Source organism: Salvia splendens, chromosome 6 (genome assembly GCF_004379255.2).
Source record: "Salvia splendens isolate huo1 chromosome 6, SspV2, whole genome shotgun sequence".
Taxonomy (NCBI): Eukaryota; Viridiplantae; Streptophyta; class Magnoliopsida; order Lamiales; family Lamiaceae; genus Salvia; species Salvia splendens.
The window spans coordinates 2,230,757-2,257,367 of NC_056037.1; the positions used below are offsets into that span (position 1 = coordinate 2,230,757).

The window sequence follows — 26,611 nt, forward strand, 5'->3', positions numbered from 1 at the left end:
TTAACTGAGCTCGTGAACATTGCAAAGTCCATTCAGGCACGGCCCAATAATCTTGGTGTCTGGGTGGATTGAACACCGTAGAATATTGGTGTACCCAAACACTTGTGCGGTATACGGGATCAACAAGCGACAGCATGTTGTCGTTTCTAAAACGCGCAACTGCCGCTGCATGTGAACATGGAAGTCTCCACATCTGCCACTTTTGACATTTGCAGTGCGAGTCCAAGTACTTTACCTTCCACTTATTAGCGCCCTTTCCACCAATTCGACGCTTTGTTCGAACCACATAATGCCCTGCAATTGTGTTGGGTGCTCTCACATTATGCAATTGACCTTTTGCATCATTTTTGCACACCTTTTCATGCGCCCACGGGGTAAGTGGTGTGGCACACTGTGTTGATGCAATTGACCGGTCATTGAACCATTCTATTGTCCTCCAGAATATCATATCAATGCAAGCTTTAATTGGGAGTTGTCTTGCGCCTCTCAACACATTGTTGTAAGATTCCACCATATTAGTGGAAACCTCACCCCATCTTTTGTGTTTGTCATACGCCAGATTCCATTTTTCTAACTCCACGGCATCAAGGTACTGCAAAGCCTCGTTGTTGACGTTTCGAAGTAAACGACGTCTGATCTTAAACTTGCGCTTCTTGGTAGCAATACCAATTTTCCAAACAAGTCTTTTGACCATGATACATTTGTGATTCTGCAAAACATTCTTTCTAACATGTACCAAGCAAAATCTGTGATGACCCACATTGGGTTCTTCTTTCCATATGGGAGAATTCATTGCATCTATGATTCCCACATGCCTATCAGATATGACACATATTTCATGCTTTGCTACATGAAGTCTAATGCGTTCCATAAACCAATTCCAACTTTCTTTGGTTTCCTCATCAACAATGGCATATGCAACAGGCAAACATTTCTTATTAGCATCAAATCCAACGGCAATAAGAATTTTACCTCGACATCGTCCACGTAGATGAGTTCCATCAACCGTTAAAACTGGTTTGCATAGTTGAAAAGCCTCCACAGCTGGTCCAAAAGCCCAGAATACGTACTTGAATACCTTGTTCATACCATTGCTTAATATGTCATCGTGCATCCATTCCACAATTGTGCCAGGATTTTGTCTTTGCACTTCATTCAAATAAGCTGGTAAAACTTTGAACGACCACTCCCATCCACCGTATACAAGCTCAATCGCTGTCCTCCGAGCATACCATGCTTTCTTGTAACTAACTTTGACATGAAATCTATTTTCAATATCCGCCACAATTGCTTTTACCTTGTAGCAAGGATCGTTTTCTATCTGATGGCGAACACTCAACGCTATCATACCCGACGAAAGATTAGCGTGACCATTATAGTTACGATCCCCCATGCAAGTATGAGCAGTGCTGAACACTCTAATTTGCCAGTGTTCATCATGCTTCCTCAGTGTTGCTCGGCACTCCCACAAACATGGCAGTAAGGACTTATCTTTCGGATTTCCCTGTGGCCACTTACAAACTGCATGCCATCTCTTTCCTTTACTTTCAACAACTGTATATTGTCGGATTTTTTCCAAATGCCAATGAGTCACAGCTGCCTTCAATTCCAACTTCGTTCTAAATTTAGTATGCAAACCGACATTGGTAGGATCCTTTTCACTCCAATAATGCACACTGGGATCATCACGCTCAAAGTTTTTGGGATCAAAACTATCATATGGACCTGGTAAGGTGCGAAAGTAGTTGATTCCAGGCTGTGGGAACTGTGGAACTACTCTTCCTCCAACTGCCCTTCCACCAACTGATGTTTCTCCAACTGCTGTTTCTCCAAGTGGAATGGATGGTCTTGAAGCAACAAATTGTTCATCATCCGACGGATCACCATCTGAGTCTGTACTAACCGTGTCGGAATCTTCAGAATTATAAGGTGATTGTGGATCAAGAAAGTCGGCTTTATCAGGACCTATTATGTCCTCCACCACATCACAATTGTCACGATCCCCTAAATGCACGCCTCCAGCTTCAAAATCTTGTGTTGCAGCTAAATATGGTTCTTCGGCTCTCGTAGACGTACCAACATCAAAATCTTGTGTTGCAGCAAAATATGGTTCTTGGGCTCTCGTTGACGTACCAGCATCATAACTTATGACATGATGACTATGATGTTGAGTAATTGCCGAATACTCAACATATAATTCAATTACACCTCCAATAACCATACTCTCACTAAACATTAGTTGCATGCATACTTCTTCTAGTTGAACACCTATAAACGTGACTCCGGATCCAAAGCATATAGTACGTTTCCATATTATTTGAATATTGTTTTCATATATGCTTATCCCCATCCTTTCACAAATTTTTTCCACAAGGTCATCGTACGAAATTGTTTCATCCAACATAATGAATCCTTTAGCAAAAGGAGGATCATACGAAATAACTGCTCCGGGAATTATCTTTCCACCCCAATATAAATTGACACACCACGTCATACTATCTGCAATAATGTAAAACACAAATAAATATGTATTATTTTTACATTCATCATTATGTAGAGTCAACCAAAAAATTGACAAAATAATTCTATTAAATACACTACAATATGTATTATCATAACAATCCATAAAATATACTATAACATATAATAGCATAACAATTGGTCAAAATATTTCCATTAAAATATATACTATCATAATAATCCATCAAAATATTAGTGTACCCATAATAATTGGTCAAACTATTATATTAATTACACTACAATATATATTATCACAACAATCAATCAAATATTGGAAGACTAATGTTTAGAAGAATGAGTCTAAAATTTGATATACTAACCGATTAGAAGGACTAATGGTTGAAAGAATTAGCCAAATTCAAAATATCCACGCTTAAATCCACCACCGGGTCGACCCGAGCGAAAGGTTTTTATGCGTTTGGGAAGGGTTTTCGCGTTTTGGGGAGGGAAAGTGTTTAGGGTCGCGATGTTGGGGGAGATCTGATAAGGATATGGTTCAACAGAAACACGCCGCTCAAATTGGCGTTTTTAAGCATAACACGCCAACCTCAGTGGCGTTTTTATTAATTAAACACGCCAACTACATTGGCGTTTTACCTGGTATACACGCCAACTTCATTGGCGTTTTTTCCCGTCGCTGTATTTGGCGAAAATACACCTCCAATACGACGCGAAGATAAACGCCAATGAGGTTGGCGTTTTTACTAATAGAAACGCCAATGTGGTTGGCGTTTTTCCCATTTTTGGAATAGATAACAAAATGGGTACATTTACGTAATCTTTAGTGTAAAGTGCCCCATAAACCCGATTTTCCCGTATTTTCTGGGTCCGTCCTTAGAAATGAATCAGAAAAGTTGACCTTCGGCTTTGACCATAATAACAGTCTATTAAAAAGCCGGCTTATTTTCAAATAAGATATTACTCCCTAAAGAACAAATCTTAGCATCAAAACGATCTAGTTCAACATTTTAATTTATAATATGAATTTAAAAATAAAAAGTATATTAAAATACTTTTATAGTGAAGTATTTATCAACTGTAATGGTATTTTAGTTCACTCGTTCGTATAGTGAACTAAATCACTCTTATAGTAAACTAAATTGTTCTTATAGTGAACTAAGTTCATTATTTATACTTATACATTTAAGTGGTGATTCCCTAGATCACTAATTTAGATTATTTATATGGGATGGACGAAAAAAATGATATCTGACATATTTCTATGGAACAAAGTGAGTATGATGTATTTTATCACCAAAATTATTTAATGTTGTGAATTAGTTGATTTTTAAGTTATTTTTCTTCAACAAAATTTAAGAATACATTAATACGTTTGTTTAACCCCTATTAATAATCTAAATCGTGTATTATTATACATTTAAGCAAAAAAATAATAAACATAGCTCCTATCACCTCTGTCATTCTAAAGAAAAGAAAAAGAAGAAAAAACTGAAGTGAGAAATGCCCTTCCTCCTCAATATCTCACATACACATATCAGTTGGTTAGAGCCGTAGATATTAGAAAACAGAAGACGTTGAGAAAAACAGACGATTTACCGTCACGATATGGCGGCTAACAGACCCGAAACGTGAACCACCGGAAATGTCGTTAGACCGATCACTGAGACGTCCGCTTATGGAAAAAGGCTGGAAAATTTAGCGAATCAGGCAGGACAGCGGCGATTGAAAATTTAGCGGGCTCTTACATTTTAAGTTTTTAACTTCCTTGTTTTATTATTTTGTTATAGACAATATCTGGGCCGTCTTTACCAATTTATCTGTTTTCCAACCACATTTTTGAGGACGTGCTACCAGCACCATATTATTACACACGCACAAGTTGTCCTTTGTTGGCCCCACTCGGTGGACGGGCTCAACTTGGCCGGAATTATTCCAACATTCTATCTTCATGGGATTTTCTCAGATGATAAAGCAGTTTGGTTTTCAAAAAAAAATTATGCGAATCTCGAATTAAGAAATAAAGCTGAAGAGCGACATGGCCGATTGTGGGAGGTCGATGGGGTATGTCTTATAAATATTCTTTAATTGATTTTGTATTATTAGATATTTATGTTTTAACATAGTAATTCTTTTAAGATGTTTCAATACTACAAAGATGCAATACTAATGTATTGGCCGAGTTTGAAAGATCCAAAGAGTTTGGAGGCAGCAAAAGAGTTTTTTTTGCACGAATGGAGGAAACACGGACTTCAAACCGGTATGAGTGCACGGATGTATCTCTTCTACGCACTTGCCATTAGAGATGCAATAACAGATAGTAAGTATTTTTATTTGTAGTCTTAGATTGTTAGTTACGATTTATCATTGTTAGTTTTTAACTTTTGTTTTACAGATTTCGGCCTACCCATTGGAGTACCAATCCCAGTGGAAGAAGCGTTAGATTGCATAAAAAGAGTGATGGGTAAGTTAATGTTATTTGGAAAACCAATAGGGGCAGAAGTAAATCCGGAGATACACATTGGAATTGGTATGATTGATAATGCTCACACGATCAATGACATACGACTACCGTTTTCACGGTCGATAAATGATGGACGTAAAGCTGAATTTGAATATACTGGTGCAAAACCGAAAAAGGGATTTCCGAAAGCAACACACTTTACTGATTTTACCATCAAAAGAACAGGTATGTATTTAGTTTTAAATGAAATTTCATATGCTAACAATTTTTACACTTAATTTATACTACTCCACTTGTTTTATATTACAGATGAAGCAGCTGCTTGCGAAAAGTGGAGGTGTCAGTCTCAAACAGAAATTTGCTGTACTATAATTTTGTTCTTATTTAGGCTATGAACATAATTCTGTTATAGTACTACAGGTGTAATGGGTCGAATTTGGTGATTTCTGTTTTTTACATTCTTTTTAAATGCCAACAATATTTTTTTATTCCAAAATTTCATTCAATTATATTATTTTATATATATATATATATACACATTGAATTACTGATTAAAATGGAAATAAAATTGAAAACTGTTGAGAAATTTGAAATTAACAAGGAATGACTAAAGTTTTAATTAATAAGCATTAAAGGACGGGAACTTTGAGTAAATATAAAATTCCAATCATTTTCACCTCCCAATGTAAATAGTAGGTATTAAACTAATTTCACGTCCGAGAGTTTTCATCATAGGGCAACTATTATAGAACAGAGATGGAGCCGAGCAAACAGGGATGAGGTTTAACATCCAAAAAAAGAACTTTGTTGCACAGTTCCCGTTCGTCATGGAGTTCAAAAAGAGGCAGATGAGACTTTCAGATTGCACTCCAACAGATAGCAAAAGGGGCAAGCTGCAATATACAAGGAAGAGTTAGTGGATACAATTACAAACATAAAGATAAGCTGAGAATTGACAGAAACAGGGTAAGAGCATTGTCTGTCCGGCTTCTAAACTCGAGGTTAGTAAAAACTTAGTTTCAAAGCAATGCCATTAAGCCAACACTTACCCAAGCTAAAAAGCTGGCTAGAATGAGGTGGTGTTTAAGCCACTTTGGGAAAGATTTATCAAATGGCAAAGTAAGCTATCAATGACATAGTGACGGAAAATGGTCCTACATAACCAAAACTTCAGATAGATACTTCATCAGAACCATGCAGATCCAAAGGTTCATAACAAAGGCGATGTTCTTGGCTACTGCATCAGATGGTTCAATTGGTTTTGATGAGAAAATAGGTATACTTCTGATGACAGAGCCTCCAATCAAAGATTGCCTTTTGAATCATATTAATTTATTTTAACTAACTATACTTGAATATCTGTCCTCCCAGCAATCTCCAACTATACAATAGACTCTCACTTAGAAATATTTATCAAAATACTCAACAATCTGCAAACCTTAGCTAATGAATAACACAAAATATGATTCGTAAGATACAGGCACCGCTTCAGTCAACACCAAAATGAATCATCATAATTGTGCACATTCAAACTTTGCAACTTAACAATCAGCTAAATCAAATGGAAACTCTAACTGAATCTCAAATTTCAACAAAGATAAGTCTCTTCTGCCACATGCTTTTGACATATTAGTAAGCAAAAGTGAAACAACTACTAGTATAATCTTTAACAATCTTCAAATAATAAAATTAAAAGTGTTATCAAGCATTTCCTTTACATTTTCGCAAGAGCTGAAAACTAAAATTTCGAGAAGGAGAGAAAGACAACAAGCCACCAAGTGTACAGCATTTCTGGTGGTTAGTGCGGTGTAGACATTGCCGTAAATAGGAAGAGACTTTTTAACTCAATTGCCTGCCCTCCATTAAATCAGCAAATGAGTTCAAATTATCGATCATAAGACTTCAACAGTACAAGTTATGCATATAGAATTGACAATCAAGTCAGAATTTCTGCAAACATTGTATGTATTACGGAAAATGACAGATATTGGATGGTAATGAGACGCAAGAACTGATAGTTTACACAAGAACATGAGCTCTGATTAAGTCAAAAACAGAAACAATTAATGGCAAATGGTATCATTATACACAGTAATGGTCACATGAGATCCTTCAGCCACAGGAATGTCCGGCCTCCCGGCAATCTCCAACTGTACAATCGACTCTCACTTAGAAAAGGAACCCCCGATATTTATTAAAATACTCAATAATCTGCAAACCTCATTGATTGCCAACTATACAATTGACTCTCACTTAGAAAAGGAACACCCAATATTTATCAAAGTACTCAATACTGCAAACCTAGGGTAATGAATAGCACTAAATATGATAAGATCTAACCCCTGATTCAGTCACCACCAAAAAGAATCATCACAATCGCGCACATTCAAATTTGCAAACTTAACCAATATAATAGGCTCATGGATATGAAACAATAAACTAATAAAGCCTTCACAATTCACTATCAGCTAAATCCAGATGGAAAACTCTAATTGAATCTCAATTTTTAGAAAGATAAGTCTCTCTACCACGTACTCCGTATCAATTATTAAGCAAAAGTGAAACAACTATAATCACTGAACAATCTTCAAATCATATGTTGAAAATGGTGATTGAATTGGATGGAGAAACCTCCATTGAAGAGCATAAAGAAATGCAGAAACGGCCGATTATGGGAGAGAAAAGAGAGAACGAGAAAATATCGCCAATAATGGGAGAGAAAAGAGAAAACGAGAAAATATCTTTTATGGACTACCTTTTGGAAAAGTTGACTAGGTAAAATAACAAAAAAACCAACTAATCTACCTAACTAATTACACTAATCAATCTAACTAATTACATTTTATTTTCAATTTCAACATATACAATGTCTCAAAAACTAAAATTTTGTTGAAGAGAGAGGCAACAATTTTTGCCAAGAGTAAAGCATTTCCGGTGGCGAGTGCAGTGTAGACATTGCCGTAAATAGCAGTGAGTCCAATCACTTCGAATTCCGGTTATTGGAGCGCCACAAATATCGCCATCGCATCACCTGGAAATTCACACACAATCACCATAAAATTCAGTACAACAGAGAAATATTAGGATCAAATTATTACTTACTAGTATATACCAATGCCGGATCTGTGTAGATTATGATCTTCTTGCGTTTCGCCATTGATTGAATTAGATTTGGGTTTGGGAATTGAATGCTAGTACTAAAATAAACGAAGTCGTTGCCGATTTAATTACTATGCATTGACATTGTATAAGCATTAGGGCATCCATAACCCCGGCCCGGATTCAGGCCTCAAGTCCTCTCGACGTCATTATTCCCCTAAATATCAGTCTCAGACCACAACTCCTCTAACCCTGCAGACCCCATCCAGGCCACAACTATTAAATCGCATTATTCACAATTTACCACATATTTTACACGTGACATACAAAACGTTGAACAATCAAAACACGAAAAATTCATTTTTTAGTTGAAAATAAAAAATTACATTAACTTAGAAATTAAAAATTACAAATCCTAGAAATTAAAATTACAGAACCTAGAAAAAATAAAAATACAAGTCGTAGAAAATGGAAAAAAAAAAGCAAAAAAAAACTACTTCTTCATTTGTGCAATCATCTCATGGTGCAACTTGAGGTCGAACTCCGGCATTATCGAGGTATCCCTCGATGTCAATTCCATCAGATGGCTCATCCGCAAGGTAATACTCATATCCGATATAGAGTCGGATATCTTATCCAGAGAAATATTGGGTGGCGGCGGCATAGTGGGGTAACTCGTAGTTGTCTTCCCCTTCACTTTCCTCTTTGTCGATTTAGTTCTCATCGGACGGCTTTGAGTACTAAGGAATGAGATGAAGACGTCGTCGTCTGTCACGTTGAGGTCGATTGTCGGACCTCCTTCGCTCGAAGAGTAGTTTTCGGCTGCGGAAACTTTGGTTCTCTTCGGCTCCCCACTTTCCGCCGGTTCTGCCCCACCGGTGTACTTCGGGCTCTTCTCGACAGTCTTCTAAACGTCTTAGTACTTGAAGTGTTTCTTCCCGTTAGAATAAAAATCTGCGTTGGCTTTCACCACGAGGTCCATCTCGTTGTGACCGCTCGGCCACATCCGGACTTCGTTAGTCCACTTGCCATTCCACTTCGGCATCTTCTTCTGGACCCGACCCCAATGCTTGCGTAGCTTCACGTAGCTACGCTCGAACGTCCCTCTTGGTCGACCAGTGCTATATTTCTGGGCAATCCGCTCCCATAATACTTTGCCGCTCTGCTGGTGACATACTTGGATTTTACATGGTTTTAGAGGGTGGTTTTGTATGAATGTGATCATATTTCGTCTATTATTAGGCGTGTTTATATCTACTTCTCTATTATGTTGGTATGTTGACCTTTTTGTTAAGAATGTGTAGAAAAAGGTGTAAAATAGATAGATATGCAGCAGCCTTGGTTTGAGACAATTCTTCTAGAGATTTTGAAGTCCAATCAACACCCACTGCATATCATTCTCTTCCTCTTCGAAAGAGCTTCGCGTGGGTATCTGAAACGCCCTAATCGGAGTTCGGATGAGAGAGATATGGCCGATCTACGAAAGCCGCGCACAGGTAACCCGACCGGGTTGAATTTCCAGTTCAAAAATACAACCCGGCCGGGTCGGATTGTCTGACGCGTCTGAAAGCTGAAAACGCGATTTTTGAAGGGAAATAGAAGGGAAAAAGCCTAGGGCTCGGACACACACTACACCTACCGCCTACTACACCTACCACACACCCCAAAAACACCTTGAGAAGAGAGAATTGAAGATTGGAGACTCTAGATCGGAAGATTGAAGACTTCATTCCATAGATTCGTTCCACGGGAGTTTTTAGTATCTATCTCTCATGTTTTTGTTTGGATTCTTTGTGTTAAACATGGTTTTCTTTATGAACATGAATAGCTAAACGTTTCTTGTAGAATTCTTGGTGATGATGCACTAATTTCATAGTTTTTATCCGATTGATTTTGTTCTTGCCTTGCTCTTGTAGTTATTTGATTATTCTTGAGCTTATTCCTTTCGATTGCTTGATCACCACTTGATTGTGTAGGATTAATTAGATTAATCGGGAGATGAAATAGTTAATCCGGAAATAAGAATAATTCACACCTTAATGCAATAGAACTCGGGAGAGTTGAGGTTTTGAGTGAGGTCGTTAACCTAATCAAACTTTTGGGAGTTAGAGGTTGTAGGATTAGAAGGGGACTTCAATTCTAGCATCTAATCTACTGGTTTCTCACCTCGGGAGGGGGTTTAATCTATAATCGTGGTTGACTTAGTAACTCTAGAGACACCAAAAGGAAAGACGAGTCAATTGGATAAGAGCTTGGAGTGTGCATCGGATCCTTGAGTTCTACAATTTCTCCTTATTTTCTTTCATATCATTATCCCACCGTGTTTTCTTGTTCTTGATTGTTACTTGCTTATTATATGCTTTTATTAGTTGTTAGAACAAACCAAACTGCACTTGATTGTCTAGATAGTAGTTGATTTTTGTTCGTGGTATTTAAGTTGACATAAAACTGTCTCTGTGGGATACGATACTCTTGCTTACTAATTGCTACACTAGCCCCGTACACTTGCGGGTATCACTTGTGTTAAAATAAGTTGAGTCAAGTTTTTGGCGCCGTTGCCGGGGACAATTGTGTGTCATTATAGCTTAATATCGTGATAATAATTGAGATTAATAGTCTAGATTTTACTTGCTTTATTTTTACTTTTTATTTTGAGTTCTCTAATAGATGTGTTTCCTTGTTCAGGTTGTATGCACACACGTTCTAAAGGTCCACCTCTAGAGCCTATCGATCCCGAGATCGAAGCATCCAATAGAAGGAGGAACGCGCAGAGAAGGTTAAACCAAAGGATTCGGGTTTCTTCACCACCTCACAGGCGTTTACCTTCTCCTATCCAGAGAACTCCATCACCCAGTCCATCTCCACCTCCGTCACCTATCCAGTACGAGCCTCATTCTCCAATTCTAATGGAGAACGGAGGGGAAAACAACAATGAGGATCCTACCATTCGTGAACTCCGTCTGCAGCTGGCTGCCATGCAGAGGCAATTGGATGAGCAGAATGTGAGGCCAGTGCCCGTGCAAAATCAGTTTGCTTACAGACAGGTTAATAATCCACCAGTCAACAATGCCGGGATAGCGGCCAACAGCTTCGAATTGAGACCGGGGTTGATAGACAGAGCAGAAGCAAACGCACTTGGTGGGACAGGTTCAGAAGATGCCAACAAGCACCTCACCAAGTTCATACAGATCAGCAACACAGTGAAGGCGAATGGGGTCACAGATGAGCAAGTCCGCCTCCGACTATTTCCATTCTCTTTGAAAGACGAGGCGAGGGACTGGTATGACAGCATGGGTCCTAATTCTGTGCCCACATGGGATGCAATGGTGGAGCTGTTCTTGGAGAAGTATTATCCACCTAGCGAGGCACTTAAACGCCAAGCAGAAGTCATTCAATACAAGATGCACCCTCAGGAGAATATCATGGAGGCTTGGAAAAGGTTCAAACAGTTGATGAGAAGATGCCCCAATCACGGGCTAACTCCGGGACAACAGATCTTAACCTTCTACAGGGGAGGCACGCTGGAAGCAATGCGTGAACTAAACATGAGCGCCGGAGGATCTCTATTGAAGTTGGGGAAGCTGAAGCACTTGAAGTGATTGAGAGGGTGGCTTCAAATGATGATGGATGGAGAAACGACAGAAGCAAATCTTATAGGGTGGCATCCACCTCCGATAATGATAGGATGGATGCAATATCCAAGCAGCTGGAATTCATAACTGACAAGCTTGGGCATATGGGAACGAGTCAGGTTGGGATTGAGATGCAACAAGGAGTTGAAGATGTGAACTACGTTCATCAAGGTGGCAACAACAGAAATTTCAACAATTACCGCCCCAACCAAGAAGGAGGTAATTATAACCACTATGGGAACAAGGTGCATCCCAACTTGTCCTACGGGAACCCGAACAATGCCTTGCAACCACCACCCGGATTCCAGGTATCAAATGGCCAAATCGTAGAACCGAAGAAGGATGAGCTGAAAGATGTGCTAATGGCCTTTATGAAGCAAACGGGAGAGTGCATGAAGGACTCCAACAAACGGCTAGTGCAGGTTGAAGCTAATGTGAATGACCTGAATATTCACATGAAGAGCATCGACAACCAGATGAGCCAGATTTCACAGGCCGTGGGTATTCAGCATCAACCGGGCCAATTTCCATCACAAACGGCTGTAAATCCTAAAGACTTTAAGGATTGCAAAGACATCAATCTTAGGAGTGGAAAGAGCTATGAAGGCCCAACCATGCCTGCAGAGAAAGAGAAAATCTCCCAAGAGGAGACAATTGTAGAAGATGTGGTGGCCGAGGAAGAACCAGTGGAAGAGGTGCCGCCTCCTAAGGCAAGCACCGTGATACCTGCACCCCCTGCTGAGGTTAAGATCCCATTTCCACAGCGCGTGCAGAAGAAGAAACTAGATGATCACTTCTCTAGGTTTCTTGACATATTTAGAAAAGTGCACATCAACATCCCGTTGGTAGAGGCGTTACAGCAAATGCCTACATATGCAAAGTTTCTAAAAGATGTGCTCTCCAAGAAGAAGAAGTGGACTGACTATGAGACGGTGAACATATCTGAAAATTGTAGTGCCATAATTCAGAAAAAGCTACCGGCCAAGCTTAAAGATCCTGGGAGTTTCAACATCTCATGCGTTATTAGAAATGACAGACAGACAAAGGCACTTTGTGATCTGGGGGCGAGCATAAATTTGATGCCATTATCATTTTTCAGAAAGATGAAGATCGGCACTCTCAAGCCGACAACAATAACACTACAGATGGCAGATAGAACCGTCACCTATCCTAAAGGAATTGTTGAGGACGTTCTTGTGAGGGTACATGACTTCATATTTCCCGTCGATTTTGTAGTGTTGGATATGGAAGAAGACGTGAATATACCGCTTATCCTGGGGCGCCCATTCCTTGCAACGGGAAAAGCATTGATAGATGTGGCAAAGGGAGAGCTCACTCTTCATATGGGTAACAAACGTCACATCCTATCTATCTACAATGCTATGAAGAGTCGTGAGGAAGAAGAACTTGTTATGAAGAAAGAGTGCAAAGCTGTGCACGTTGTAGAGGTCCAAAAGGTACAAGAAATTGAGTCCACATTTGGGGATTTTTCTTTACCGCAATGGATGTTTGGTTCATGTGGTGGATCAACTTCTAAAGAAGAGACTACATCAAATCCTAAAGTGAAGGTGAAGAAAACAAAAGCTGAAAATTTATCCGAAGTGGAAACTGAAATTTCTGATGGAGCTCTGAAAAATACTTGGTGGAAGAAGAGATTGGCTATATCATATGCTTCCAAGATTGACAGAAAATCCAACGCCACCATTTATGGCGTGACATGATGCAGCTCATGGACGACGTCGAGCCAACGACGATAACCAAAGGCACTGTAGGGGAGGTAACCCCTAGTAGGTATCTTTTAATTCTTTTGTTTCAGTTTGTTTTTGGTGTGTTTTATGTTGCTTGCATACCATGTTAGTCTCCCTTCTCCACCAAATTTTCAAACTTATTCTTTGCATAGCTTTGAATAAGTTTGGGGGGATGATATGGTGGATAGGGACACTAACGAGGTACTTATCTTTTTCCTTTATTTTTGCTTTAGATTGATTAGTTGTGTTTTGTTATTTTTATTTTGTTTTAGGATAGAATTGCTTTGTTTAAGAAATTCATGAAGTTTTGTGTTGTTTGGTTGTGATTGATTGCAAATTTTGGGCTTGAATTAAAAAAAAATTGGTATAATTGGGGTGAAGACTAGTCTTCTATGATAAAAGAACCATCCATTTTGAGCTATCACTTGACCATTGACTTGAGAGTTTGAGTAGTAGGGTGCATAAGTAACGAATTGCTTGTTTGCCTTGATTCATGCTATTTACCCAAGTGAGATTTTTAAGCCTTCAATTCTTTCATGTGTGTTTTATCATCAATTGTGCATGTGCTCCTAGAACTTGCTCCTGGTCTTCTTGAGTCTACATAGTGACCTTAAAGATAGGGGAAGATGTTAGGCCATCGTTGTTAGCCTCATTTTTACCTACACACTAACCTTAATACATAACATCCTTGATAGCCAAGTTTGAGCCTTAAGCCTTTTCTTTTGTCAAGCTAATCAAGTGGATTGGGAATCCTAGACTCTAAATTTGTTGAGATTTGAAAAAGAAGAGTTGGGAAAGTATAATTGAAAAAGGTTGGTTGAGTTTGTACTTAGAAAAAAAAGTGAATGAAAAAGAAAAAAAAAGAGAAAAAAAAGGAAAAAGAAGAAAGAAAAAAAATTTGTATATAGAGAATAATTTGAGGTCTTTGGAAGTTGGGAAGAAATTAGACAAAGTCTAGTTATTATCTAGAAGTGTTTTGAGAATGGTTGAAGTTAAAAGTTGATTGTTGTGATTTCTTGGGATTTTACGTTTTGGGAATTTCAGTCACTTTAGCCAAATATTTCCTCACCTTACCAAAGAGCCTACACTATAACCTAAATAAAAGACCTTTCGGACTCTTGATTTATTGTCACACGAGGTAGAGGAGAGGTTAGACATTGAGCAAGCTTATGGTAAACCATGCATTTTTGCTTGATTTGAGTGACTACTTGATATATTATACACTTTTTAGTGAGGTGAATATACACACATATATACATCCCGAGTGAAGTATGAATCCAAGGTGATATACGAGTTAGTAGTAAAAGTGCATTCGACAGCTTAACTTAATGGAATTTGTATTGTGATATGCTCCTTTATTCCATATTCTTTGAGACGATGATGATGTCTAAAACCCCTTTAAATCCAAGTCTTCTTTTAATTCTTTTTCTTCATTGCTCGAGGACTAGCAACTATGTAAGTTTGGGGGAGTTGACATACTTGGATTTTACATGGTTTTAGAGGGTGGTTTTGTATGAATGTGATCATATTTCGTCTATTATTAGGCGTGTTTATATCTACTTCTCTATTATGTTGGTATGTTGACCTTTTTGTTAAGAATGTGTAGAAAAAGGTGTAAAATAGATGGATATGCAGCAGCCTTGGTTTGAGACAATTCTTCTAGAGATTTTGAAGTCCAATCAACACCCACTGCATATCATTCTCTTCCTCTTCGAAAGAGCTTCGCGTGGGTATCTGAAACGCCCTAATCGAAGTTCGGATGAGAGAGATATGGCCGATCTACGAAAGCCGCGCACAGGTAACCCGACCGGGTTGAATTTCCAGTTCAAAAATACAACCCGGCCGGGTCGGATTGTCTGACGCGTCTGAAAGCTGAAAACGCGATTTTTGAAGGGAAATAGAAGGGAAAAAGCCTAGGGCTCGGACACACACTACACCTACCGCCTACTACACCTACCACACACCCCAAAAACACCTTGAGAAGAGAGAATTGAAGATTGGAGACTCTAGATCGGAAGATTGAAGACTTCATTCCATAGATTCGTTCCACGGGAGTTTTTAGTATCTATCTCTCATGTTTTTGTTTGGATTCTTTGTGTTAAACATGGTTTTCTTTATGAACATGAATAGCTAAACGTTTCTTGTAGAATTCTTGGTGATGATGCACTAATTTCATAGTTTTTATCCGATTGATTTTGTTCTTGCCTTGCTCTTGTAGTTATTTGATTATTCTTGAGCTTATTCCTTTCAATTGCTTGATCACCACTTGATTGTGTAGGATTAATTAGATTAATCGGGAGATGAAATAGTTAATCCGGAAATAAGAATAATTCACACCTTAATGCAATAGAACTCGGGAGAGTTGAGGTTTTGAGTGAGGTCGTTAACCTAATCAAACTTTTGGGAGTTAGAGGTTGTAGGATTAGAAGGGGACTTCAATTCTAGCATCTAATCTACTGGTTTCTCACCTCGGGAGGGGGTTTAATCTATAATCGTGGTTGACTTAGTAACTCTAGAGACACCAAAAGGAAAGACGAGTCAATTGGATAAGAGCTTGGATTGTGCATCGGATCCTTGAGTTCTACAATTTCTCCTTATTTTCTTTCATATCATTATCACACCGTGTTTTCTTGTTCTTGATTGTTACTTGCTTATTATATGCTTTTATTAGTTGTTAGAACAAACCAAATTGCACTTGATTGTCTAGATAGTAGTTGATTTTTGTTCGTGGTATTTAAGTTGACATAAAATTGTCTCTATGGGATACGATACTCGGCCACATCCGGACTTTGTTAGTCCACTTGCCATTCCACTTCGGCATCTTCTTCTGGACCCGACCCCAATGCTTGCGTAGCTTCACGTAGCTACGCTCGAACGTCCCTCTTGGTCGACCAGTGCTATATTTCTGAGCAATCCGCTCCCATAATACTTTGCCGCTCTGCTGGTTGCATATGATAGGATCCTCGGAGACGTCGACGAAGTTCTTGGCCAACCATACTTCTTCGGCCCCTCATCATCCACTGCTGCAGCCTTGTCCCTCCCTGGAGCGGGTTCCATATCACTGATGTCGTACTCATCAGTGTTAACTGACGATGGCAAGTCCATGTTGGACGCTACCCCCTGACTAGGCGTTGCATTTGCGTTGGGCCATGTTGGAGTACTAGTTGTTGGCGTTGACAAACTCGTTCATCTGTCGTTCGTCGGTGTTAAACCACTACATAACAGCCACAATCATTGAAATAATTTAGAGGATAGAAATAGAGAAATTGGTGGAACAAATGGGGTAAAAATAGGCAAAAAAATTGAAAGAAAAAATAAATTTGGGGCTTGTGGTCCGGCTGAAGGACCTCCAATGCCTGGCCGGGACTCATTGGGGCACGGCCCGTGCTCCTAAGCTAGGCCAAGACATAACTTGGGCGCGACCCAGGAAGCTAAAATGCTCCAACCAATGCGTGAAGCCACGGTCGGGACCCAGGTGCGGTCCGGCCCGCAGCATTATGGATGACCTTATATTGACATATTTTGTAAGTTGTATTGATATAAAACTATTTCTTCAAAAATACGAAAATTTAAAAAAAAAATTGACTTCGAAACATATGCATGTAGGATCTCGTTGGAATCCTTATAAAATTATACTCCCTCCGTCCATAAATAAGAGTCTTATTTCTATCCGGCACAGGTTTTAAGAAATATTAAGAAAAGTTGGTGGAAAAAAGTTAGTGGAATATGGGTCCCACCTGTATATATTAGTTTTAAATGATATGTGAGTGAAATGAGTTGATGGAATGTGGGGTCTTTTTACCATTTATGGTAATTATGAACCGGGACTCCTATTCGCGGACGGACCAAAATGGAAAAACGGGACTCTTATTTATGGACGGAGGGAGTATTTATTTTGATATATGTTGTGTAAAAAAATAATTTAAATTGAGATAGTTATCTGCCTTTAAAGTGTTGAGATATCTTTTATTGTTAATTGACATAAATAATAGAATTCACATTTTTTTGGATGTATTGATACTTGGAATTTAATGATCTTAGTATTTGATTTTATGATCTAATGTGTATAATTTATTTATAGATTGCAATTTAACTATGAGTTAACAATATAACACACCTCACACCTCACTTCGCTCATTTTAATTTTTTTTATTGAGCATGACATTACATAAATATCTTATGGAATATGATTTTTTTACCTATGAACAAATTATTTCAAAGTGAAAAACTATATAAAATATGGGATGATATATAGAAATCAATTCACAAGCATGAAACTTGTTAAATGCCTTTTTTTGTTATAATACTATATTTAACTCAGTATCCTTCTGTCTTTCTTGGCTCTAGTTTTAAAGAATTGCGGAAATTTAAATCTCAAACCTTGAATCTTATTGCGATTTCAATTACGACATCACAATCCAATCATAACAATATGATATCTCAACTTTTAATTTTTTTTGGAACTGTAACTATTGAAAAGTAAAATGTGGAAAATAAAAAACCGAAGAAGTCTTAAAGACTACATTTTGATAGATTTGAATTATTCATTGAGATACCTTCTACATGGCTATTTATAGGACTCTAGATATAAATATACCTAGAAACCATACTCATTGAAACTCTACATTGTCAATGTTATTCTCTTCCCAACATACTTGGGACTCACATGTTCTCTTTCCAACACTCCCCCTCAAGTTAAGTATCGAGTTTTTCGACACTTAACTTGCACGATCTTCACTTTGATTAATAGTTTATACTCATATTCAGGAGTCCTTCACTTTTCATTGACAGTTTATGCTCGTATCATAGAGCTTCTTCAAATCATCATTGATAGTTTATACTCATATCAAGGAGGCTTTTTTTCATTGAAAGTTTAGACTCATTTCAAGGAGTTTCTTCAATTTTTCTGTTGACAGTTTTAACTCGTGTCATAGAGCTCTTCAATTTTTTATTGACAGTTTTAACTCGTGCCAAGGAGCTAATCTAGACAGTTTTTACTCATATCCGGGAGCCTTCTTAGACAGTTTTTACTCATATCCGGGAGCCATCTTAGACAGTTTTAGCTCGTATCTAGGAGCCAAATCATTTTTTTCTGACTGACAGTTTTTACTCGTGTCGAGGAGCTTTTTTCTGACTGACAGTTTTTACTCGTGTCGAGGAGCTTTTTCTGACTGACAGTTTTTACTCGTGTCGAGGAGCTTTTCAATTTTGTACTGACAGTTTTTACTCGTGTCGAGGAGCTTTTTTCTGACTGACAGTTTTTTACTCTTGTCGATGAGCTTTTTTCTGACTGGTAGTTTTTACTCGTGTCGAGGAGCTAATTCTGACAGTTTTTGCTCTTGTCTTAGGAGCCTTTTTCTTCTTTGGACTGAATTTAATTTGCAGCCCAAAGCTTAATTTTGTGTGGCCATGCTCAGCCCATTCCTTTTCATCCTTGAGCCTATGGACACTAGGCCCAGATTTGCTTTCACATTTTGGAAACCCTAACAATGAAGAAGACATAGTGTCTCCTTCCTCTTATCGTCCCCGAGGAAAATTGTCCTCAGGCGGCATCCTCTCGTCCCTCCGACGCCTATTCACTTCCTAATGGTGAGACTTCTCCAGTCACTAATTGATTCATCTTCCCGACGAATTGGCAGCGGGTTCTCAATATCTTATCGACGACATCTCATTCCTACCAACTCTTCACAGCGGCTTGCTCCGCCTTCGTCCTCAGCAATTATCTCCTTGATTCGGAGATTGAATCGTTTGGTCGTGTTGGCCTCTGTCAAGCTTCATACCCTCAACTACTTCCAACTCATTGAACAGTGTCTTCCCATCTTGAATTGTGATGACACCCACTTTTCCAACTTTTCCCGACCTTTGCAATCAGCTCATCAATTTCCCTTTCTCCATTAGCAGAAATAGTTCCAACCTGAGCATTCTCCTCCTATGTGCTTTTCAATCATCCTTGCTCTGCTTTTCAAGTTTGTAACAACATCAACAGCCATGGTTATGCCACGTCTTAGATCCATAGCGTTCATGCCAGCTACCACTGACTTGCAACCTTTTCATCACAGCAGATTTCCTCGTTGATTTCTGCCAAGCCTCGAATCACGGCTGCACGCACCACTATGGCTGGTAGAATTGGAGACAATCTTCCGGTAGTGTATTTCCTCTCCCCCTCTACCGGATAATTCTTCGACTGCTTCGACTCCTTTAATCTTCTCTTCTTGGTGACAACCTGTACATCGACGCCAATACACTTCCGAAGGCGTAAACATCAGTCATCTCTCCTCCTTCCGACGAGCTGCCTCCTTCTGGTTTCTCCGGCTGTGGTAGTCCTCTCCCCCTCGGATGGACAAACCGAGGATTACTCCTCTATTTTCTTCTCTTGACTGCTGTAGTTTTATATTCGGCTACAATCACCCTTCTTCTCCGGGCATGGTTGCTCATGGTTGGCCGCTGGCTGGATGATTCCTTAAACTTGTATTTCGTACTTCAGAATCTGATTCCGCCTTCTTCTTTAATGCTGGATCAGGGGCAGTCTCATCCTTTTTATCATTTTCCTCAGCAACTCTACTAGTTCCAACGCCTTGGCAGGGTCAGAGTTCTCCTTAGAACCGTCATGCGCTCCGCCATCGGCATCCAATCGACTTTTTATTGCTAGTCCTCCGTTGGCTCCTCTGCCGCTTTGACAAGAGATCTCGGCCATCATCACGTTGCTGTTGTCGGGGTCTCCGTTGCTTGCGGTCTGTGCCGTCGTCTATCCCTGCTACCGTTCGCCGTCGGCTGGAGCTGAGCAGCCGCTGCTGGAGCTTGCCCGGGTAACCCCGTTGCTGCTGTCCGGATTAGTTCGGGCAGCCACTGGAATGGGCCGCGAATTCCTTGGCATAGTCCTTAGCCCTGTTGTAGATCAGCTTCCTGTTTGCAGACTTCTTTTCCTCAGTGCTGCGGCCTCCTGCTTTTTAACCAAGGCCCATTCCTCAGCTCTCTTCTGTTTCTTCAAAACAGACTCCAGAACAATTTGTCCTCCCTTTTCGACCATCCTACCTTGAGAATGATGGAGCGGCGCTGCTGCTGATGGATGAATATCAATGATAATTTTTTTTTTGTATGTGTTTTTTTTTGGTTTTGAACAAACTAACAAAGGATTGTTAGTTGCTCTTGCTCCCTCGACGTCCTCATCGTGCAGATGACTTTTGAACCCAAAATTTTTCATAGCTGTTTGGTATACTTGGGCATATTCTCGGCTGTAAATTTGGTAGGGTTTTGGATATTTTTTTTTACTATAGAGACAGATTGATCCATACAAGGGATCGAACCTGCTCTGATACCATATTGAAAAGTAAAATGCGGAAAATAAAAAACCGAAGAACTCTTGAAGACTACATTTTGATAGATTTGAATTATTCATTGAGATACCTTCTACATGGCTATTTATAGGACTCTAGATATAAATATACCTAGAAACCATACTCATTGAAACTCTACATTGTCAATGTTATTCTCTTCCCAACATACTTGGGACTCACATGTTCTCTTTCCAACAGTAACTACTACTCCCAAATTTGACTAACTCATGAAATTTATTTTTGTTTCCAGACATTTAAGTATGGGTCATTTGCATATAAAATGCATGAATCTCCAACAAGCAATTTCGACCAAATGCCTATCTTGAGACAAGATAAATTTTTTAAAAAATGTATCTTGAGATTGCTAGGCAACCAAAATGATAATTAGAAGACAAATAAAAAACATAATACAACGAATTTACTTAGACAACAAACACATATAAATACAACAAATTCATGTGTCGAACAGGAAGGAAAAGAGATTTCATTACACATTTTTGGAATAACTAACTAATCCTACCTGAAAATATAGTTAGAATCGCTACTGTCCTAAACAAAAACTAAAAGATGGAGTAACAAGCTACACCTGAATTAAAAGTCTTTCGTCCTCTATCATGTATAGAACAATTCAAGGGTCACATTTGAAGTTCGGCACGAGTTTTAACTTGTATTATTGTGTCATCGGAAGTTGAGAATATATCAGGAAGAAGTTGTAATGAATTTCTTAAATTATTCACAACCGTCCACTAGTAAATAAAACAATTGATTAGGAGATACGACATGGAGTCATGGACCAAGTTTCATTATTCAATAGTTAGTTTCTTTGCATAAGCAAACTTTTGATGATTATTTCTAAATAATTGTTCAGATTTTTTACATTTTCCTCAATAGATCGATCTCAGAGAAAAGAAAAGAACAAATGGCCCAAGTTCTAAGCAGCGCAATATTTGTCACTGTGACCTTTCCTGGGTAAAGATTAAGTTGCTAGGAAAGAAATTCTACAGCAGAGTACTGCTCAATTTGTGGTGGAAATACTTGTATGCATTATGGGAAAACCACAGATGGGATTGGTAATGAGATGGAATAACTAATAGTAGTTGTTTATACAAGCAGGAAAACATTTTTCATAACTAACTAATCCTATTGGAAAAATATTGTTCGAATCCCTAATGTCAAAAACAAAAACAACAACAAAAAGATAACAAGCTACTCTACAATCATTAGTCTTTCTGCTTCACTCACATATGTCCTCTTCTTTTCCATACTTCTCATGCTCAAGCTTCGCTTCTGATGAAGTTGAATTATTTAATACTATACACATGTTACATATCGATATACAATATTAAATTAAACTTTCTGGTACTATAAAGGAAAAGCATCTGATGATCAGGCATTGAAAATTAACTGGTGACAACAATCAAAAGGAATTTTACCTTGAAATTCAATTGAGTTGAACAAAGCTCTCAAAAAATGGAATCATCATTGGCCTACTCCTGGAACCAGCCGATGCCCAATCGATACCAAGATGCTTCAACTCTCCAGTGTCACGATCAAACATCACTAGCTCGTCTGTCGCGCTTGCAAGATACAATTGCTTACCATCCTGTGAAAACCATACCGGCAGCTGAACACCACGAATATGGAAAATAGATTCTCTTGTCCACGATCCATTGCTCATAATCCAAAGCTCATATTTCACAGGTACAGCTGAATGTCGAATATCTTCATCATACCAGCATGCAAGAACACTTAATAACCCTTTATACTCCATAAAAAAATAATGGTCACACATATCGTCAAGTGAGGTTAATGGTGAGGGTAAAATAGATAAAGTTTCAGTAGAAAAGTCAAACGAAAGGATAACACGTCTTGCTCTGCAATAAAAAACCCCAGCTATGCATGCACCATTAGATTCCTCACCACAACGGAAGTCAGGGCAAGGTATTCTCTTCCAGGAATTAAGTTTGAGCGAATACAATTCTATGTGATAACGCACATCAAGTAAATACCCTCTTTCATCTTCGATAAAAGCCGAAACAATATTCAGCAGTTTATAATCTTCAAATTTATGGTCATACCATAGTCCAGTTGAGTTAAGAGAATGTGTAATGCGAGGATTGAGTTCCACTAATGGCTTAGGCAATATTTTATACCCACCCGTTGTTGGGTTCCAAAGAGCTTGACTGCCCGATCCTCTATCATAAAAATGAAACAAACCATTACAACTAGCACTAGTGAAGTAATATCCTTGTTCAGAAAGAAAAGTGGGGATATGTATGAAATACTTGGGTGAGAGGGTGCCATCCTCTTCAAGGGAATATGCAACAAAATAATAATTAGGTAAACAATCACAATAATTGACAAAGATGTCAGGCTTAGGGTTAGGGTTAGGGTTAGGGTTAGGGCACATGTCTAGTTGTAAGCATGATGCACATTTTGTCTCAGATACTTCGGGATCAGGTTCATCAGAGTAACCTACACAGTAAAAATGGAAACATTATTTATGCATTTGAGTTTTCCACATTTTTTCCTCTTTTGTTCATATATATGAAGATTAAAAAAAGGAGAAATACAGTAAAAACTGGAGAAATACCAATCCACCGATTTCTATCCAATTGATTTCCATTGTTCCTCCTCAAAGGCGGTGCACCTTCGATTCTCGTATTATCCATTATAACTTCCTCCGTATTAACCATCCCAGCTTCCATTGTATCATTCATCATAGCTTCCCACTCTCTAACAAAGTTTAAAAATTTCATGCATTTAAACAAATACTACTACAAACAAGTCAGATATAATAAAATGAAAATAGTACATGTTTTCTCAACTGCTAATCTGCAGAAATAACTTACAAAGAAAAGGCGTCGGGGATAAGCCTGATTCTAGACAAAGTATTGTCTTCATCATCTTCTTGTTTCACCTGATCCTAAGGAGAATCATATAATTAATTACTCACAACTTTAAAAGGAATAAGTTGATGTAAAGGAATTTTACCTCCTCAAGACATGAAACTCCAAAGATCTCAACCATCTTTGGACATCTCATAGGGCTATTGGCAATGAGATACTTCACCTTTCCGGTGGCACAATCAAACAACACTAGCTCATTACGAAGGCTTTCAAAATACAATAGCATACCGTCTGGTGAGAACCATATTGGCCTCTCCATACCAGGAATATGAAAAACCATATCATCTCTTCTCCACAATCCATCTCTCATAATCCAAAATTGATATTTCCTTGTCGCACGATCGTCATATTTCCTAGGTACGGAATCTTCATTGTCCGAGAATACAAGAGCACTTAATAACCCTTTATACACTAGAATGTAACTACGCTCGTGAAACCAACCATCTGGCAAGGGTAGTCTAGAAAAAGTTTCAGTAGAAATGTCGAAAGAAAGGATAGCTTCGTACATTGTATAGTAAAAAGTACCGGATACGCAAGCCGCGCTACTTACATCACAAGATTGAGTCCAATCTTGTGAATGGCTGTATTCATAATCTTTGCATTCTATTCTCTTCCAAGAATTAGTTTTGAGTGAATACAATTCGATGTGATGAGCCGAATGATCATCATAGCTTGATTCGTATTCGAAACGAGTATGAACAAGATTCACCACTTTGCAATCTTGTAATGAATGGTCATACCACATTCCACTTGCTTCATGATAGCAAGCAGTGCAAGGTGGGGGTTCGAACCAGCAAGGTGAGGGTTCCGAATACGGCTTGGGGAGGATCTTATACTCACTACTCCGCTTCGGACCATGGAAATTAAGTAGAGCATTACAGCTAGTCATGAAGTAGAAATGTTTCATTTGAAAAGAGGAAGGATTTATGTTATCTTTGTTTGATATATTGATGCTTCCATCTGTTTCAAGGTAATATGCACTAAAATCTCCACACTCACACAGATCATTCATCATATACCTTCCAAACTCTCTAACAAAATACTTATTAAAATGAAAATAGATGTTTTCGAAATTACGTACCAAGAACTGGAGGCTTTCTTTCTGATTTTACGACTAAATATAGTGGATGTGGGCTTATATATATTACGGGTGGGAAAGATATTCTTTAGTTTATGAAAATAAATGCAATTAAACAGGACAATTTTATAAGCACGCCCTGGAAAAGCAAAACAAAATAAATCAGTCAATCTTACCTATTATATATATTTGAGTAATTAATGGATTAACTGACTTATCTCTAATTAACCTAATATAATCATTTGAATAATTAATTTTAAAATTACATTATGATATGTTTGGAAAGTTATTAATCGAAAACATAATAATAGTGATTATATAATTGTAATTCATAATTTTAAAAATCACGTTAAGATTTTATAAATAATATATTAAATGATGACATAATAAAAATATTGTAATAAATATGATTTCTACTATAATTATATAAGTAAAGTTATTTATTATGATGATGATTATAATCAAATATAATTCATAATCCATAATTTTAGATATTAAATATGATTCATAATGTAACAATGTATTATAAATGTGATTACTATATTACATTAAGATTTTCTCGAAAATTGATTACTTGAGTGACTTTTCACTGTTCCACGACTTTTTACCTCAATATTTTCCAATATTTCCCAATTGCGTATAAAATATACTAGTAGTTACTTTATAGTGTCCCATTAATTAATTTTTAGCAAATGGACGGAATGTCGGAATCTTAGTAAAAATGCATGTTGGAAAATATTACAGCCATTAATTGCCTTTTAATTTCAAATCACTTGTAAATAGTAGCTGCATGCCTACATAGCTATATATTTGCGTAATGGGAAATTGATACTCCAAATATGTATTTATTTAAAACTATAAGTTCTAAAAACATATGCATCAATTTTATAGTTAAATGTATAGACAAGTCCCTTATCAATCAGAAAAACACACGAGTGTGTGTACGTGAGTTAGCCTAACAATCGAGTAGTTAATGCCTGAAGCCAGATGTATCGAGTTCGAGTCCATCATGCCACGACCTTTAAAATATCCATGTGAACAAATTCTAGTAAACTCAATTGTATTAATACTACTTCTTATGCAATAAAATTTTAGAAAACTCAATTGTAATCTAAGGCCCATTCTTATGAAGTAGCTGGAAATTTTAAAATTAATGAAAATTATTTTATCTTCTAGAAATTAAAAAAGCATGTAAAGTTTATTTTCAGAAATAAGAAATAAAATGGAAACAGTTCTTCAAATCCAAAATCATACACTTTGACCACTTTCTCGTATTATATATAAAAAAAAGAGTAGTATTTGTGGGAATATCGCAAGCACATGTGATGAATTGTAGTCCTAACTCAAATTTAAATTTAAAAGAATAATAAACTCTTTTTGATCAATGTAGCATCACAAATTACTACAAATCATTGGTTTTCCACATTCAATACAAACAGTCAAGAATATCTCAAGCACATTTCTGTGTTAACTTTTCGAACCATTGATATGAGGCGTAACACCAATTTACCGTACATAGTGTCATGAGGAATAGTTGCATAATATCATTAATTTCTTGCATCCACTTCAAATTTAAGTTTTTCCTCTTTTGACATTTCTTGGATCAACTTTATTACCTGTATGGAATATGCACTTCCACAAAATATTAGTATTTTTAATCATTTTATTAGTAATATATAGGCGATATCAAAGCAAGAGATGTACTTGGTTTGAGGAATCCAGGAAATTCATACATCTTACATACTTGTTCAGCATATTCAGCTTTGGCATTGCAACGTCGAATTATCTTTCTACTGTTACCACCTCCACTATGTCTCGTAATTTCCTCTCTCAACATTTTGAGAATTCCTCAAAATCTTTGAAAATTTT

General features: G+C 37.8%; 1 long non-coding RNA gene across 1 annotated transcript; it reads right to left on the bottom strand.

The window, feature by feature from the left end:
• Window positions 1–5,535: 5,535 nt before the first annotated feature.
• On the bottom strand, window positions 5,536–8,124 carry LOC121809850. Its single transcript, XR_006052316.1, has 2 exons — window positions 8,045–8,124; window positions 5,536–7,973 (listed from the first exon to the last, which is right to left on the bottom strand). It is a non-coding gene; the product is annotated as an uncharacterized LOC121809850 (long non-coding RNA).
• Between the last annotated feature and the right edge of the window lie 18,487 nt (window positions 8,125–26,611).